A 16,061-nucleotide genomic window follows, 5' to 3' on the forward strand; every position below is an offset into this window, starting at 1 on the left:
GAGGAAAAAGTGTCCAAATGATTCCATCTTGCGTTCCTACATACAGCTGTGGCCTAATTCATACGAAAACATGTTTAGCCGTAACGCGTGTGGGCCTATTCGACAGTGTCCAGATGGAACATTAAGTTGAGCAAATTGCTAAAAGCAAGTTGTCCTGAGCACATTTAAAGTTCCCCTCTGAATCAGCATGATCAATCAATCGCACAAATTATGGTTATTCCAGCACTTACCAATTTGATGGGAGGTGTATATAATATTTTAAGGAATGAAGATCAGCCAATTAAATAAAAAAATTAAAACAAGAAGTTGAAGATAGACAATCATACGATACACAATTTCATATTTACATCCGACGCGTGTAAGGCAGCTTTCCTTTCGTACAGTGATCTATGTCTTTCGCGGACCATGATTTGGATGACTAATCTGAATTTGGTTGAATCCTGTAAAAGCTGACTAAATAGATGATACAGTCTAAAAAGAATTCGAGTTTTGAGGTTAAACTAAATTGGCCTGTCTTTAGTAAAAGAATACTTCACTCATTCAGTGGGAATAGACTACAAATAGATACAGATGACTGTAATCTAAACCAGGTCCAATAAGGGAGATAGAGAAATTAATATTAAGATCTATATCCAATAAAAAATTTCAGATTCACAACTTCCTTTTAATAAATCATTCGCCGAAGCGAAACTAACAAAATGCAAGTATTACTTCTTAAATATTCCTATCGTTATTTGTTCAAATATCATTGAACATGCTTACTTATCAGCAAATCCGAAATACAATCTTTATATATAAAAATCTTCTGACCGTGTGTTTGCATTTGAACTGCTCCTAAACGGATGGAACGATTTTGATGAAATTTTGTGTGTATGTTCAAGGAGATTCGAGAATGGTTTAAATTTACAATTTGGTCCACTGGAAAATGCATTTTAAATTTTTTTTTCAATTTTAATCAATTGTTAATTTTGGAATGTTTGACCGATAGATGGCGCTACCATCGCAGTATCCAATGTTCAAACCTTAAATTGGCGTAAACGTGTATTAAACAAAACGATGCCAAAGTAAAAGGCGACATCTGTGGATCAAGTTTTTATATTGAGGACAGAGTTCGTCCTTAAGTAATAAATTGGGTGATTCAATACATCTATGGGTAGCTATAACATTTTTTTCATACCTGCTAACTATTGGAGGGGGTATCTTGACAGGCAATTTAAAATTGCAAAAGGTCTGGCATAAAAAAAAGCGGCATAACTGAAGTGTTGGTAAAAAATTTGAGATATACAGAAATCTTTTCGAAGCATTGCACAGAGCAATGCAATATTTAAACGGGAACGATGAATACAAATGTACATGCGTACAATTTCAAACTGATCCTTCCTGAAAAATAATAAAATTGCTAAATATTGGGAATGGTAGAATAGAACTGCAATCAAATACACAATGCAATGAATTAAAACCGGCTCATTTATCATTCGATGAATAATATACCACGGGCATTCCAAAAGACTGATGCCATAATCTTGCCAGCCGATTTTTTTGTCTTTCCACGCTTGAGAACCGTTTCTTAATATGCAGTCCACTTGGCTGACAATCGATTGGACTCGAATGGCTGAACCGATTTGGCTGATTTTTTTTTTTTTTTGTTGTATTTGTTATTATTAGGAGAAGGTTCTTATGTAAGAAAAAATTACGAAAGATGCCGGAAAACCCCTAAAAACAGTCTTTTCTTTTTCCCATACAAACGTCTTATTTTGTATATACATATGTACATACATACATGTTTGGTTTTTCAATATTTTGATTTGTAAATTATTTGAATCGTTCAATTTCGGTCGCTTGCTTTTCTATTCCTGCTATTTAAATGAAAAATTATTGAAAATTATTCAGTGAAAACTTTATGTGTGTTTCAAACGAAGTGATCAATTACAGATTGAAATTTGTTACAAAGCTACGAAGACATCGCGCTAATATCGGTCGGCGTTCGTTTTGCCATCAACGTATGGCAGCCCAAGACACATGAACTACATGAGACTCTTAGGATGCGATGACATATGTGTGGAATTATGGATCGCTGTCAATCAGCAAGCGATCATCACGATAATACACAAGACTTTTCAAACAACAGCTACGATGTTTTATGGACTTTATCTTGAAGCAACGTACATATGTATATACATACAAGTATGGTGCAGTCAGATGCTGGATTTACTCTGTTGAGTTGCAAAAAAGAGGTTTGCCGCACGCACACATTCTTCTTTGAATGCTGGATGGTGGTTACACCAGATCATATTGATGAAATCATTTCTGCGGAAATTCCTCATGCAGAGAAAGGTCCATTATTCTACGAAGTGATGAAAACCACTATGGTGCATGGACCTTGCGGACACCACAATCCTTATGGATCGTACCATATTCGCCACTTTTTTCCGACTGTTGTGCATTTCGCAGTTCATTTGGAGAACGGCTAAAGAATGTTTTTCAACCCAGAGAACACAGTACAGCCAGCGGAAACACCTTCAACAACAAAATTGACATTGACGAGTTTTTTCTCAACTTGCGTCAGTGATTCGTTTGTGAGAACATTGCTCTATTTGTAAATGCCTTGATATTATGCATGGAATGCATCGCCGACGAAATAGGTACGCAGAAAGCAAGGCCAACCAATAGATTGACATCCACGTGTGTTCTCAACTAATTCCTTAGTACGAATTTACATAATCCACCCGAAAAACTACAATTGCTAATACCTTCGGTTGCTATTAATAAATGTACGTCGTTCAGTTTGATTTGAGTCATTGCGCACACTTTCGCGATGGTCATTTCGACGTATCAGCCTTCAAATCCGCGTCAATTATGGAACACGAACAAAAGTACATTGCCGAAGACATTTTACATCGTATTCGTTAAGAATTGGAAATAGGCAAATTTCGGTTCCAGTGGCTTGATATCAATTCCACCTGCCTTTTGTCAATTTACTTCAACGAAATATGAACTCATCACGAATGTTTATGCCAAATTGGCCAAATTATCGTAACTACGATTGCATGGGTGCGCGCCGATTATACGTGGCGTTTTCCCGAGTTGGAAAACCATCTTCTCTGTACATTTACCGGAATAGAAACCAAAAAATGTTGCTTATCAAACTGTGTTACATTGAAAAAAATTTAGAAAAATCGAAAATAAATGATTTTTAACACAACGTAAATTCAACTTTTTTTTTCATTTCAAAACACATAATTTCAGCAGGATAACGCATGCGTTGTCACGGCATCACGCGAGTTACGTTTTCTGCGACGGCACAGAAAATGTTTTATTTTGAATAAAAGACCTTTCACCGTACTGTGCGGTTTACCGTCACGTTCTTTACTAAATTATTATTTCATTCTTAAACTATGCTTAGCGTAATTTACTTAGGGCCGTTGTGCTGATTCGACATTTCATTATTATTGTCAATGACCCGGCATAACTTATATATATGTTAATACGATACCAAGAACGTTTATTCGTTTATATGTATGTATATATAAATGTGTGTTTGTATATACACGATCATGGTACCGTATTTGGTTATGCTATTTTGCAACTTTTGTATATATGTATTTATAGTTGCAAAATACACATATTTACAATTATTATTAAATTACATTAAATAATATTTTCATCTGATGACGTAATTCGCGTGAATGGCTGAACCGATTTGGCTGATATTTTTTTTGTAATTTTCTAATACTCTGTACAAGTTTCTTATGGAAAAAATATACATTTCATTTTGCATATTGTAGGGAAGTAGTTAATCCCTAAGGTGATTCTACCTGACCTTGATCAATAAAACCAGCCCCAAGAGCCAATGCTGTCTACTTGTGTCCAAGTTATATTAATCGTAGTTGGCTTTGATCAATAAAACCAGCCACAAGAGCCAATACTGTCTACTTGTGTCCAAGTTAAATCAATCGTAGCTTTAAAAGAAAATTATAAAACGCAGGTTAGAAATTTAGATGCGTAATCTTTATTGGTCGTAGTTCGAATGACCTGAATTCAAATTAACATGGTACTTAAATAGTCAAATTGAGCAAAGTTAATACAAAAGGATCACAGTTATAAGTATTTAAACATTGAGTAAAACTGTGGTGAATTTAAAATGATCAAAAATGTAAACTTAACATAATGTAGCTTCTAACATTGTCGAGCTTTTAATAATTAACATAACTAACGAATAACATTGTAAAATATTAATAGTTATAGCATCCGGTTACAGTCGTTACATCCTCCCCCTCTGACTCAGAAATCGTCCCGATGATGAAGTCAGCAAATGTTATTTTCGCGGACGTAGAACTCTAATTGATGGGTTGGTATGATTACTGTGGGCATTAACTGTGTTGTTGTTGTGTGACATAGATTGTTGCATGCTATTGTTAGTCGTTGTGTTTGCAGATGAACATGCAGCTTTTGGTCGTCCTCGTCTTCTGTGTAGATATTTCGGCTTAGCATCTGGTCCTTCATATAGCGTCAGTGCTGTTGCATGGTGTGTTCCAATAGGCTCATCTGGATTATCAATTGTTGCAATCACGTAACATGATGCACTTCTTTTTGCTATGATGCGCTACGGGCCATCTTTTCGTGTCGCAAATTTCGACGTCACTTTCTCACTACCCTTGCTTAAAAAATGCGTTGTAACAAGAACTGTATCACCAATGTTTAATGAAGGCTGCGGTCGCCGCTTCTTATCGGTGTAAGTTTTATTTCGGTCTCTCTGTTTTTCTTGTACCTCTCCTGCTAATTTAAGTGTATTGGCAAGTTTGGTTAAATGCGGAGTTATTTGTGGTATAAAGTTTTCTGCTTCGATTACTCTTTTTAAATCGTAGTGTGCTTCGAGAGGGCTTCTTAATTCTCTGCCGAATGTAAGATAGGCTGGTGAAAAACCAGTGCTATCACATTTTGCCGTATTCATAGCGAATCTAATGGTTGGTAAGCATTCATCCCATGAAGTATGATCTTTGTCGACGTATATTGAAAGTTGACTTTTAAGGTCACGGTTTTTTCTTTCAACGGGGTTAGCCTCCGGGTGATAAAGTGGTGTAAACGTTTGCTTGATTCCCAGACAGAAAGCAAGTTTTTGCATTACAGCGGAAATGAATTGGCTGCCATTGTCTGCGTGTATACGACGAGGTACACCAAATCTCAAAACAACTTCGTTTAAAACTTTGGTTGCGCAAATTTCTGCTGAAGCTTCTTTCAGTGCGAATAGCTCAACCCAGCGACTACATAAGTCTTCTACGACTAGTATCCAACGATTTCCGTTCGCAGTACGAGGTAAAGGACCAAATAAGTCAAGAGCGATGATCTCAAACCTTTGGTTACTTGAAACTGTTTGAAGTAGACCTGCTGGTTTCAGATTTTTTGTTTTGTACTTTTTGCATTCAATGCATGATTTTACGTATTGAGCAATTTCCGTACGCATTCCAGGCCAAAAATAAAGTGGTGTGATTCGACTGATAGTACGATCAATCCCGTAATGTCCTGCAGTTGGATCAGCATGAAATTTCTTTAAAACCGTTTCTCTTAAAGATTTGGGTACTACAAGTTGACCGTTTTCTGAATCTTCGTCTGAACAGAATCGGTGCAGCACGCCATTTACCATAATGTATCCACGACTAGTATGTCTGGTTACGTTTTCATCGTCTTTTTCAAACGATTCTACGATGCCCTTCAGTTCGTCATCCTCTAACTGCTCCTTTCTGAATTCTTCAGCGCTTTTGCGAGGAAAATCTATCTCAAAAGAATTTATGTTAGAATGGTTTTCGGTCAAACACGGTGGACGTGATAACATATCTGCAACAATGTTTTGTTTGCCTGCTGTGTACCCCAGCTTCAAATTATACGTTTGTAGTTGCAAAGCCCATCTGGCAAGGCGTCCAGTAGGAGTTTTCAAACTAAAAAGCCATTTTAGCGGCTGGTGATCAGTCAATACTGTAATTTCTGCTCCCTCAATATAGCCACGAAATTTCTTTACGGCCCAAACTACGGCCAGTGCTTCCCGTTCCGTTGTAGAGTAATTTCTCTCTGCCGGAAGCAAAAGACGGCTGGCATACTCAATTGGGTGTTCTTCTTCGTTCTCCCCCTGCAGTAAAACAGCTCCGAGTGCATAATCGCTTGCATCAGTTTTCAAAACAAAGGGTTTGGTTTCATCAACTTGTTGCAGCACCGGTGGCGACGAGAGAAATTTTTTAAGGTTATCGAACGCATTCTTTTCGTCTGACGTCCATTTCCATTGCACATTTTTCTTCGTCAACTTAGACAAAGGTTTTGACACATCCGCAAAATTAGGAATAAAACGTCGATACCATGAGCATGTTTGCAGAAAGGAAATAAGTTGTTTCAGATTTCTCGGGTATGGGCGTTTGATAATAGCGTCTGTTTTCTCGTTGTCAACTTTTAGTCCTTTTGTGGTCAAAATGTGCCCAAGATACTTTATCTCCGCTCGGCAGAAAACGCATTTTGCTCTATTCAACCGAATGCCACAGTCTTCCAGTTTTAAGAGTGTTTGTCGTAAGTCCTGCATGTGTGAGTGAAAATCATTTGAGCATATAATTATATCATCCAACTATGCAAGTATTAAAATATGTGGTAATCCGGATCGAAATTTGTCGATCAGTCGCTGGAACGTGGCTGGAGCATTCTTTAGTCCGAAAGGCATTCTATTAAAAACGAAAATTCCGAAAGGGGTTGTAAATGCAGTTTTCGGCTTGTCATCAATTGCCATTTTGATTTGCCAATATCCGGCTTTCAAATCAATCGTAGACATGAACGGTGTTGCTTTTGCTGCATGAAGCAAGTCATCCATTCGCGGTAGTGGATATGTATCTGTCGTGGTAATTGCATTTAATCGCCGATAATCCACGCAAAGTCTCACTCCGCCATCTTTTTTCGGTATTAGTACAACCGGAAATGACCACGGTGATTCGCTTTCCTCTATTATGCCCTTTTTCAGCATATCCTCTAATTCAGTCTTTAATTTATTTTTCATTGCCGGCGAGATTCGGTAAGGTTGCGACGAAATAGGTGCATGCGCCTCTGTTTTTATATGATGTTCAATATGCGGTATTGGTAGTACGGCATCTTCAAAAATTGTCCTATGCTCATACAACATAGTCTCCAGAATACTCTTTTCATCTTCCTTTAAAAGCACACCTTCATCAGGACGCAATTTTATTTCAACGGAGTTGATTTCGATAATAGATCCTACTCTCGCTTCAGCTTTACTACTCTTTTTCAGTTTTTTCATAGGCGGAAATAAGTCGAATTGTTCTGGTGTTTCGAAATCTGATGCTATACAACCTGTGAATATGTCGTTTATTGCATTTGGCGAGTATTCGTATGACGATTCTACATAACTATCTGCAGTGATAGCGTCACTATTATTGGTATTTTCGAACCAGGACATAAATTCATCTATTGCCTTATAATCGCTGTTGTGTGTATATGCGCTCGTTGTTGCTATAGATACGCAATTTTGTAATTGAGTTTCTTGCATCTTAAACTCGAAAACAGTATTAGGGTCATCCTTAAAATGCCATGTGCGCTGTGCAAGATCCATAACTATGCCTGCTTGTTCGAGAAAGTCAATACCTAACAACGTTCGATTGTTTTTAGCGTTCGCTAAGCAAATAAATCGTATACGTTTGAAACGTTTGCCAATTAAAATGTCGACGATCGTCGAGTAAACCATCTCCTGACGAGCTATTCCGTCCGCTAATTTAATTTTCGCAAAAACTTTTTGAAATTCAACATCTTTTTCTTTCAGTTTTTTATACAGTTGTGTACTTGCAACACTGGTTCTTGCAGCCGTATCTAAATACGCTTCACCTTTTAAACCGTTTATATTGATGTCGACGGTTGGCACATTCCTACCTATTACGGTGGTTACAACTGTGTTGAAGTCGAGCTGTTCGGGACTACGTAGTGGGTTTTTCTTGTTGCAATTTGGGCAGTTTGATCTGTAGTAACCTGGTGTACCGCAACCATAACAGCTAAAGACGGTTTCTTTCATTTTCTGAGTGGTTCTTTTCTCTGCTTCAATTTTTTTAAAACAATTTTCTGCGGAATGATTCTTCTTCCTGCAGTAAGAACAACGAGTAGGAATTTTGTCTGTTGCTTCGCTAATTTTGCTGGTGTCTATTTCTTTGTTTTCAACCAATAATAATTCTGCCTCCCGTGCTTTGTCTAGCAACTCGTTAAAAGTTCTTACGCTTTCACGAGGCACCTTTTCTCGTATTTTTAATAGCAATTGCGAAAAAATGATATCGATCATAGTTTTTTCGCTAAGTTTTTCGGAAAGTTGAGCAAATAACTGTCGCTTCTTGCATATAAACGTATCAGTTGATTCAGCAAATTTCTGCTTTTCTTGATTTAGATCAGAAAAAATACGCCAGTCTGGTTTCGGGGGAGAAAATGCCTTTCGAAGCAAAGCAATGGCGTCGTTGAACGTTTCCGCTTCTTGCTTTACGCCCTGCCACCACGAAGACGCATAACCTTCTAGCAATAGAGGCAAACTCAGCAAAGCGCGTTCATCCGTGATATTTTCTGCATCTTTGTATACTAGGACGGTAGCTATAAAATCTTCAATTTTGCTGGTATTCCTCCCACCATTAAAACGCACGCTACATTTACTAAAAGCAGCCCTAGTATCTACGTGTACGTGTAGATTTCCTAGCAGCTGCCTAAATTGATTGTCTGTTAACGTAACATTAGAAGGGTTATTTGATTGGTTAACATCCGCTGTAACATCTACATTAACATTAGGGTTAGCAACATCTGCACTAGTCTCCATTTCCGTGTTAAGCATTTGCCTTTTCCTGCTCATTAAAATAATCGAGACGTTTGTGCTAATCGAAATCAACTTTTCTTATGCACTTGTTGAGGTGGATATTGTCCGATTTATTAACAGGATCAGTAACAGTACGCAAAAGAAAGGAAAATATAGCAGCAATGCACTTAAGCCCAAAAGTATGCAACAGTAGTTTGGCAAAGTAACAACACTAACAACGTAGTAGAACAACAATGTTTTCTATGCAACAACAGTGTGCCTTTTGCGGGACCTTCGAGGGATAACAACAGCAACTCTATACTTGAATGCAGCAACAATTTAACACACGAATCAGGTGATCTTCTCAGCAAAACGAAGCCCACAGTAATGCACAGCTGAATTTTTGTTGTTGAAGAATTTTTGGTTTATTGTTATTTTATTTTCGCTTCTCCTTTTATAATTAGCCGCAAGAGCCAAAATTTGTCTTCAAGCGTCTGAATTATATTTTGATTTTACGCAAATTTTATTTGGTTTTACGTTGGGCGCCAATTGTAGGGAAGTAGTTAATCCCTAAGGTGATTCTACTTGACCTTGATCAATAAAACCAGCCACAAGAGCCAATGCTGTCTACTTGTGTCCAAGTTATATTAATCGTAGTTGGCTTTGATCAATAAAACCAGCCACAAGAGCCAATACTGTCTACTTGTGTCCAAGTTAAATCAATCGTAGCTTTAAAAGAAAAGTATAAAACGCAGGTTAGAAATTTAGATGCGTAATCTTTATTGGTCGCAGTTCGAATGACCTGAATTCAAATTAACATGGTACTTAAATAGTCAAATTGAGCAAAGTTAATACAAAAGGATCACAGTTATAAGTATTTAAACATTGAGTAAAACTGTGGTGAATTTAAAATGATCAAAAATGTAAACTTAACATAATGTAGCTTCTAACATTGTCGAGCTTTTAATAATTAACATAACTAACGAATAACATTGTAAAATATTAATAGTTATAGCATCCGGTTACAGTCGTTACAAGATTCAAATACCCCCAATGGGCAATCAAATTTGTAAGCAAGCGCCTTGGTTGCTACCACAATCTTCTGTATCCGAGCTTTTACACACCTACCCTAAAGCACACACCAGTAACGAATGCTTTAAACAACTATTCATTGAGCACTTTAACAGTAGGCAGATGATCAACTGGATCCCCATATTTACAGATGGATCAAAAACTGACCACAGTAAAACGTTCGGTGTAATGCACCAAAATGGAACACTCATAACAGCCGGTTGGCTCCCATTGCACTGCTCTATTTATACAGCAGAAGCAGTCGCGGTACTACAAGCCGCAGAATTTGCAACTAAAAACAAAGGGCTCTTCGTTATTTGCAAAGTAGTATGTCTGTAGTCTCAGCAATTAAAAATATTTACCACGATAACTCTATTATCAACCCAATTAGGGACAGACTTATAAAATACAAAAAGAAACTCCAAATCTTTTGGGTTCCTGGGTATAAGGGCAACGTGTTTGCCGACGAAGCGGCGTGTTGCATCGCCGAGCAAGGATTTACAGAAGATGATGAATAGACACCTCCGTAACAAACAAAATTCAGACTGATCCCATTATCAGCATCTTTACTCCACCATTAATCGTGAATGTGCTAAAACGCTCTACCCAGCCGATTTGTCAAGGAAAGGAATTACCTATTTCAGTCGACTGAGACTCGGCCACACAGTGATCACGCATAGCCACATTCTTCAATGTGAGACTCCACCTGTATGCCCGTATTATCCAAACCGCCTAACTGTCCAACACATCCTCGACTATTGCCCAAACCTATCGGCGCTTCGAGCAAAGAATTTTGGTACCACTGTACCATCAACTCTACTAAATGAAATTAAAATCGGAAACGTTAAAAAAGTAATAAAACATATCAACGATATTAACCTGAGCAGCAAATTTAAACCAATTTTAACCAAATAAAATATATTACAATATCAATATGTTAAATTCGTATAAAAAAAAAAAATTGTAAACATTTAATCGCACCGTAGGCTCTGGTAGCTAGTATGTATTTAGTCAAGTTAGTTTTAATATTTCATATTACTCTTATAAATAATAATAATAATAATAAAATAGAAAAAACCGGAGTTAGAAGGACGTGAAATATTTATGTGCTTTCCATCGAACGCGTCTAAACAGTTGGGAAACATCGACTTCTCATAAAATTGATCGGCTACAGCCATCCATTGCTCAGGTGTTTTAGGAAGCTAAAAATATATTTTGTGTTAAATAAAATGTATAACTAGGATATTCCTTTAATACTACTTTAATTGGGTATTTTAGAACTTTTATAATAGCCTTGCACGTCTCAATTACAATTTTACCAATCGCTTGCGCAGATATTGCGGTTGAAAATTTTAGGTATTCAAATGAGTTTCCGGTAGCCAAAAATCTTAAAGTTATTGCCAAACGATTCCCTGCACTAATTTCTTCTCGCATTATTGTGTCTTTTTTTCAATAAAAACTTTCACTTTCAAGAGAAGATCATAAAACACTTCATGCAAAAGTTGTGTCCTGTGTAGCGACAAGGGCAATTTCTAGCCCAACTCAATTAACCAACTAATTGGTGCGTTTATGCCTTGCATAACAAGGACACGGAAACAAAATAACATTTTTGAAACCTAATCGCGAAATAATTCGATTGAATAAGCTTTAATTATCCACTCAGCATTTACATATAAAAATAAGCGTTTTGTAAGCGTTCGAATGTAAGTAAAACACTTATAAAACGCTGCTGTGACATTTAAAAAAGACATCAAAGCAAGGGGTTTATAAGCGAAAAGGGCCCAACCTTATAAGCGTATAAAAGACAATTGCAAAACATGTTTTTTAAGTAACGTAATTACACGTTTTTTACGCAGGCATATCTCTTCTTTTAAGTCGTGTTTGATCGCAGAAATGTACTAAGGCATTAGCCAAAGGGTTTGGGTGATCTCGGAGTTTAGATATATATTTGATTCTACTGTCTTCTACTTCTTTGTTTACCTTAGGAATACCAAGGCCTTTATGGATATTTTGGTGAGCACGTAATTGTTCTAAGCATTTTTGATTGAATCCTTTATAATATATCAATATTAGTTACACAGGTCGTACCCCACAGTTGAATGCCATACATCCAAATCGGCTTCATGACCGCATTGTATAAGAGCACTTTGTTGTCTAGGCTAAGTTTGGAATTTTTATTTAAAAGCCAATTTAAATTTGCAGCTCTAACGTTAGTAATTCTATTTACTTACTCTATTGTGCCATGTTTCGCACGAAATCCGAATTGATGCACTGGTATTGTATTATTTTCGTGGAGGAAATGAGACATCTTTGATAGTAATACTTTTTCAAATACTTTTGAAAGACAGGGTAGAAGACTGATTGATCTGTATGAAGACGGCTGTGTTAAGTCTTTCCCAGGTTTATCTATCAAGATAATTTGTGACTTTTTCCATGAAATTGGATAGTATCCGAAATTAAGAATTGCATTAAAGAGCAAAGAGAGCACCTCTTCAGCAATAATTGGTAACTCAATTAGCATTTTTGGGGAAATATTATCATGTCCAGGCGCCTTTTTTGGATTAAGTTCTTTGATGATACCAATTATTTCAGAAGGTGAAGCCTTAAGAGACTCGAGCGACGCTTTCGCTGTGTTGGGTAAGGTTGACTGCTTAAAGTTGTCCTTTGGCAAATTTGGTTGAAATACCTTTCCTAGGTGATTTGCAAAACAATTAGCCTTTTCCTTGTCCCTTCGAGCCCAATTTCCACCAAAGTGTAGTGTAATGTAAATTTAATTTTAATACGATTTTTTGAATTTCGATTTTGTACTGGAAATATTACTTAGAGGCAAACACAAAGTCCTCTTCCCTGCCTCCATTTTCAGCCAAAATTATTATAATATAAATTATTTTGTGCTTGAGGCACAACCTCCAGTTCCACAAAGTCATTCTGGATACTTCCAAAATTTGCATCCGCACCGTCTCCGTTTTGTTTACATTTATGAAACACTTGCATTTGTAAGTAAATTCATAACGTCGCTCGCAATTTGTCAACGACGTTCGAAAATACTTACATTTGCAAGTAAATTCTGAACGACATTCGCAAAACACTTATTTATGCAAGCTTGCTGCAATCTTAATTTACAAAACGCTTGCCATTATGTTTATTGGGTAAAATAAAATAAATTCTTCTATGAATATGTGCCTTTCCATACACACGTACACATAGAGCAAACATTTACGAGCAACTACTATGCAACATTTGCAACTAAGTTGGCCACACTGCGAACGCGCATTTAAACATTTAAGCCACCTAATTGGGTGTCACAAAATGTTGCCAAGTTGTTGCATGCCACTACTTTAACCGCTGCAACAATGCCACATTGCTACAACGGTATTTTAACAGCATATTTAAGGTTTCATGGGTGTTTGCGCATATTTGCGGCTATGAGCTATGAATGTTAGTTGCAGTTGCCAAACTTTTGGGACACACCACACTAAGCCCACACAAATGTATTTATATGAGTGTGGTGCAAGTTTTCGTTTAAGCGGCAACAGAACATTGATAGTTTGTTGCAGTTGTTGCATATTTAGGGTCACCCCGAATCATACAAATACTCACATACATATTGTGAATGCATACATTTGTATTCCAATGTTATTCAGCGCTCACTATCAGCTAAGTGTCTGCATTCATTCACATGGTACTCTCGAATGAAGCGCCTGTTTGCATGTGCGTGTGTGTCTGGGGTCTGCCTAACTGATTTATTTATTTAGTGTAATATTCGTCCCTTGCCACAGTTGCCAATTAGCACCTTGTGGCTATGCCTATTGATCTATGGCCTTAACCACGTTCACCCGAGTGCCAAGCTGCTTTGACAAACTGGTGATCGTCCGTTGTTGGGCGCGCCTATGTGTGTGTTTGGTTTCTAATGCCCTTTTCGGACAGTCACATCAATACTAAACGCCGATTGTGGCAAGCAAACAATCGCCAAGATGGATTTGTGATATAAGTGGCGAGTACGATGTGCGTTGTGTTCGAATTAATCGTATTAATTTTCATTATTTCTAGCTTAGCTCTTTAACTGTTTTGCTTAAAGATTGAGTTATTTTAATCCTTAATACAATTATTTAGAAAATACAAGAAATGTATTTGATGCTTCTATCCATATACTTAAAACGAATATCGGTTTGAAATATAAGTATTTATGGAAATGAAACATTAAATCACGTTTGCTGCTTTGGTTAAAATAAAATCGGCTGTTTCAGTGCTCAGTGTTTATCGATGGTATCGTGAATTCGATCGATTTCGTAGATTAGTCCAAGACGAATTCGGTTAAGGTCGTCAAAATCAGTAGTCGTTCCGGAAATAATTGACCCAAATTAATATTGCAAGAATGTCATGTGACCTGTCGTGAAATTAAGACAAACATAGGCATTTGTGGGCCAACATACATTCAATATTTCATGAAATCAGGAAAACCAACTACCGAATACTCTATGTATATACGAGTATGAATCAAACGATTAAAAAAATATTTGAAACTAGCTGACCCCGCAGCCGTTGTCCTGCGTGAAATTATGTGTTTTGAAATGAAAAGACAAAAATTCATATTGATAATCATTTATTTGCTATTTTTCTACTTTTTTCCCAATGTAACGCAGCTTGACAAACAACATTTTTTGGTTTCTGATCCGGTGCGTAAATGTACAGAGAAGATGGTTTTCCAACTCGTGAGTACGCCACGTATATCTGGCCGTGTGAAAAACATAACATTTCCAAATTTATGCCACGACTATGTGACTATCCTGTTGATCGTCATTTCAAATTCAATTTTCACTGGAAACAGAATACGTTTGAACTGAAATGGCAATCGCCACAATCAAATTGCGAAACATCATAACGGTAGGTCCAACTTTGAGACGCAAATGATGCGGTGGCATACCAAGCCTCTCCAAAGAATTTAGAAATTACACTGGATAATTCACGGTGTCGCCTTCATTGTCGATTTGTATGAGCGCAGGTCTCCTGGAATTTGACTTTGAATCTTTCATTCTAGGTCAACAACAATTTTTTTTTTATTTTTGGCAGCTAACTTTGCGCGTGCCCTTAAGAAATCGTAGTTAGGATAATCTGGCCAATGTCCAAACATTCGTGATGAGTTCATCTTTCGTGAATTGATAAACGGCAGATGGAATTGATATTAAACCACCGGAAGTATCAACCGGCTTTCTGCGTAATTTTTCTTGAACGACGCATCCTATGTATAGTATCGAGGTATTTGCGAATGTTCAAGTAAATGGATCACTGACGAAAGTTGAGCAAAAACACATAAATGTTAATTTTGTTGCTGGCGGTGTTTCCACTGGCTGTACTGTATTCCCTGGGTTGAAATGCACTCTTTGGCCATTCTCCAAATTAACTGCGATACGCACAACAGTCCGAAAACTTTCATGAATTGCAAAATTAAATATCCTACAAAGCGCTTTATTGCAGTTCACGTCTCGACCGTATCGTTCAAGACCAATAACTGCCATGTTGGTTCCTGTGGTGACGTACTTACAACCGTATTTTATCGATTACACCAAACTGTAATACTCAATATTGATATGAGTTTTGAATGTGAATTAGACAATAATGGTGAATATAGTACGATAAATTTGTTTTCAACTTTGATATCCACTCTTCTAAATTGAATACTGAATGTTCTGCCATTGTCTTCTGGTGAGCGACGCTGACAGAGTGGATATCCATCATTTCTAGTTTGTGTTTCCGAAAGAAAAGCACGTGGATAGTGTTTCGTGCATTTATTGTCAGACATACAAATCGAAGTGGGATTGTAGTGTTCGCAAGGTCCATGAACCTTATTGGTTTTTATCACTTCGTAAAATACTGTATCTTTCTTTGCATCAGGAATTTCCGTATGATTCAATGATTTCATCAATTTGATCTCGTGTAACCACCATCCAAACAAAAATGTGTGCGTGCGGCCAACATTTTTTTCACTCAACAGAGTACATCTAGCATCTAACAGGACCACATGTACTTTGCTTCAAGATAAAGTCCATCGAAGCTGTTGCTTGAAAAGTCTTGCTGTGACATCGTGACGATCGCTTGCTAATTGACCGCGATCCATAATACCGCACGTATGGCATCGCATCCTGGGAGTACCTACTCGGTCATGATCCTTGGGCTGCTAATGTAA

The sequence above is a fragment of the Bactrocera dorsalis genome, chromosome 3 (assembly GCF_023373825.1).
Source record: "Bactrocera dorsalis isolate Fly_Bdor chromosome 3, ASM2337382v1, whole genome shotgun sequence".
NCBI lineage: Eukaryota > Metazoa > Arthropoda > Insecta > Diptera > Tephritidae > Bactrocera > Bactrocera dorsalis.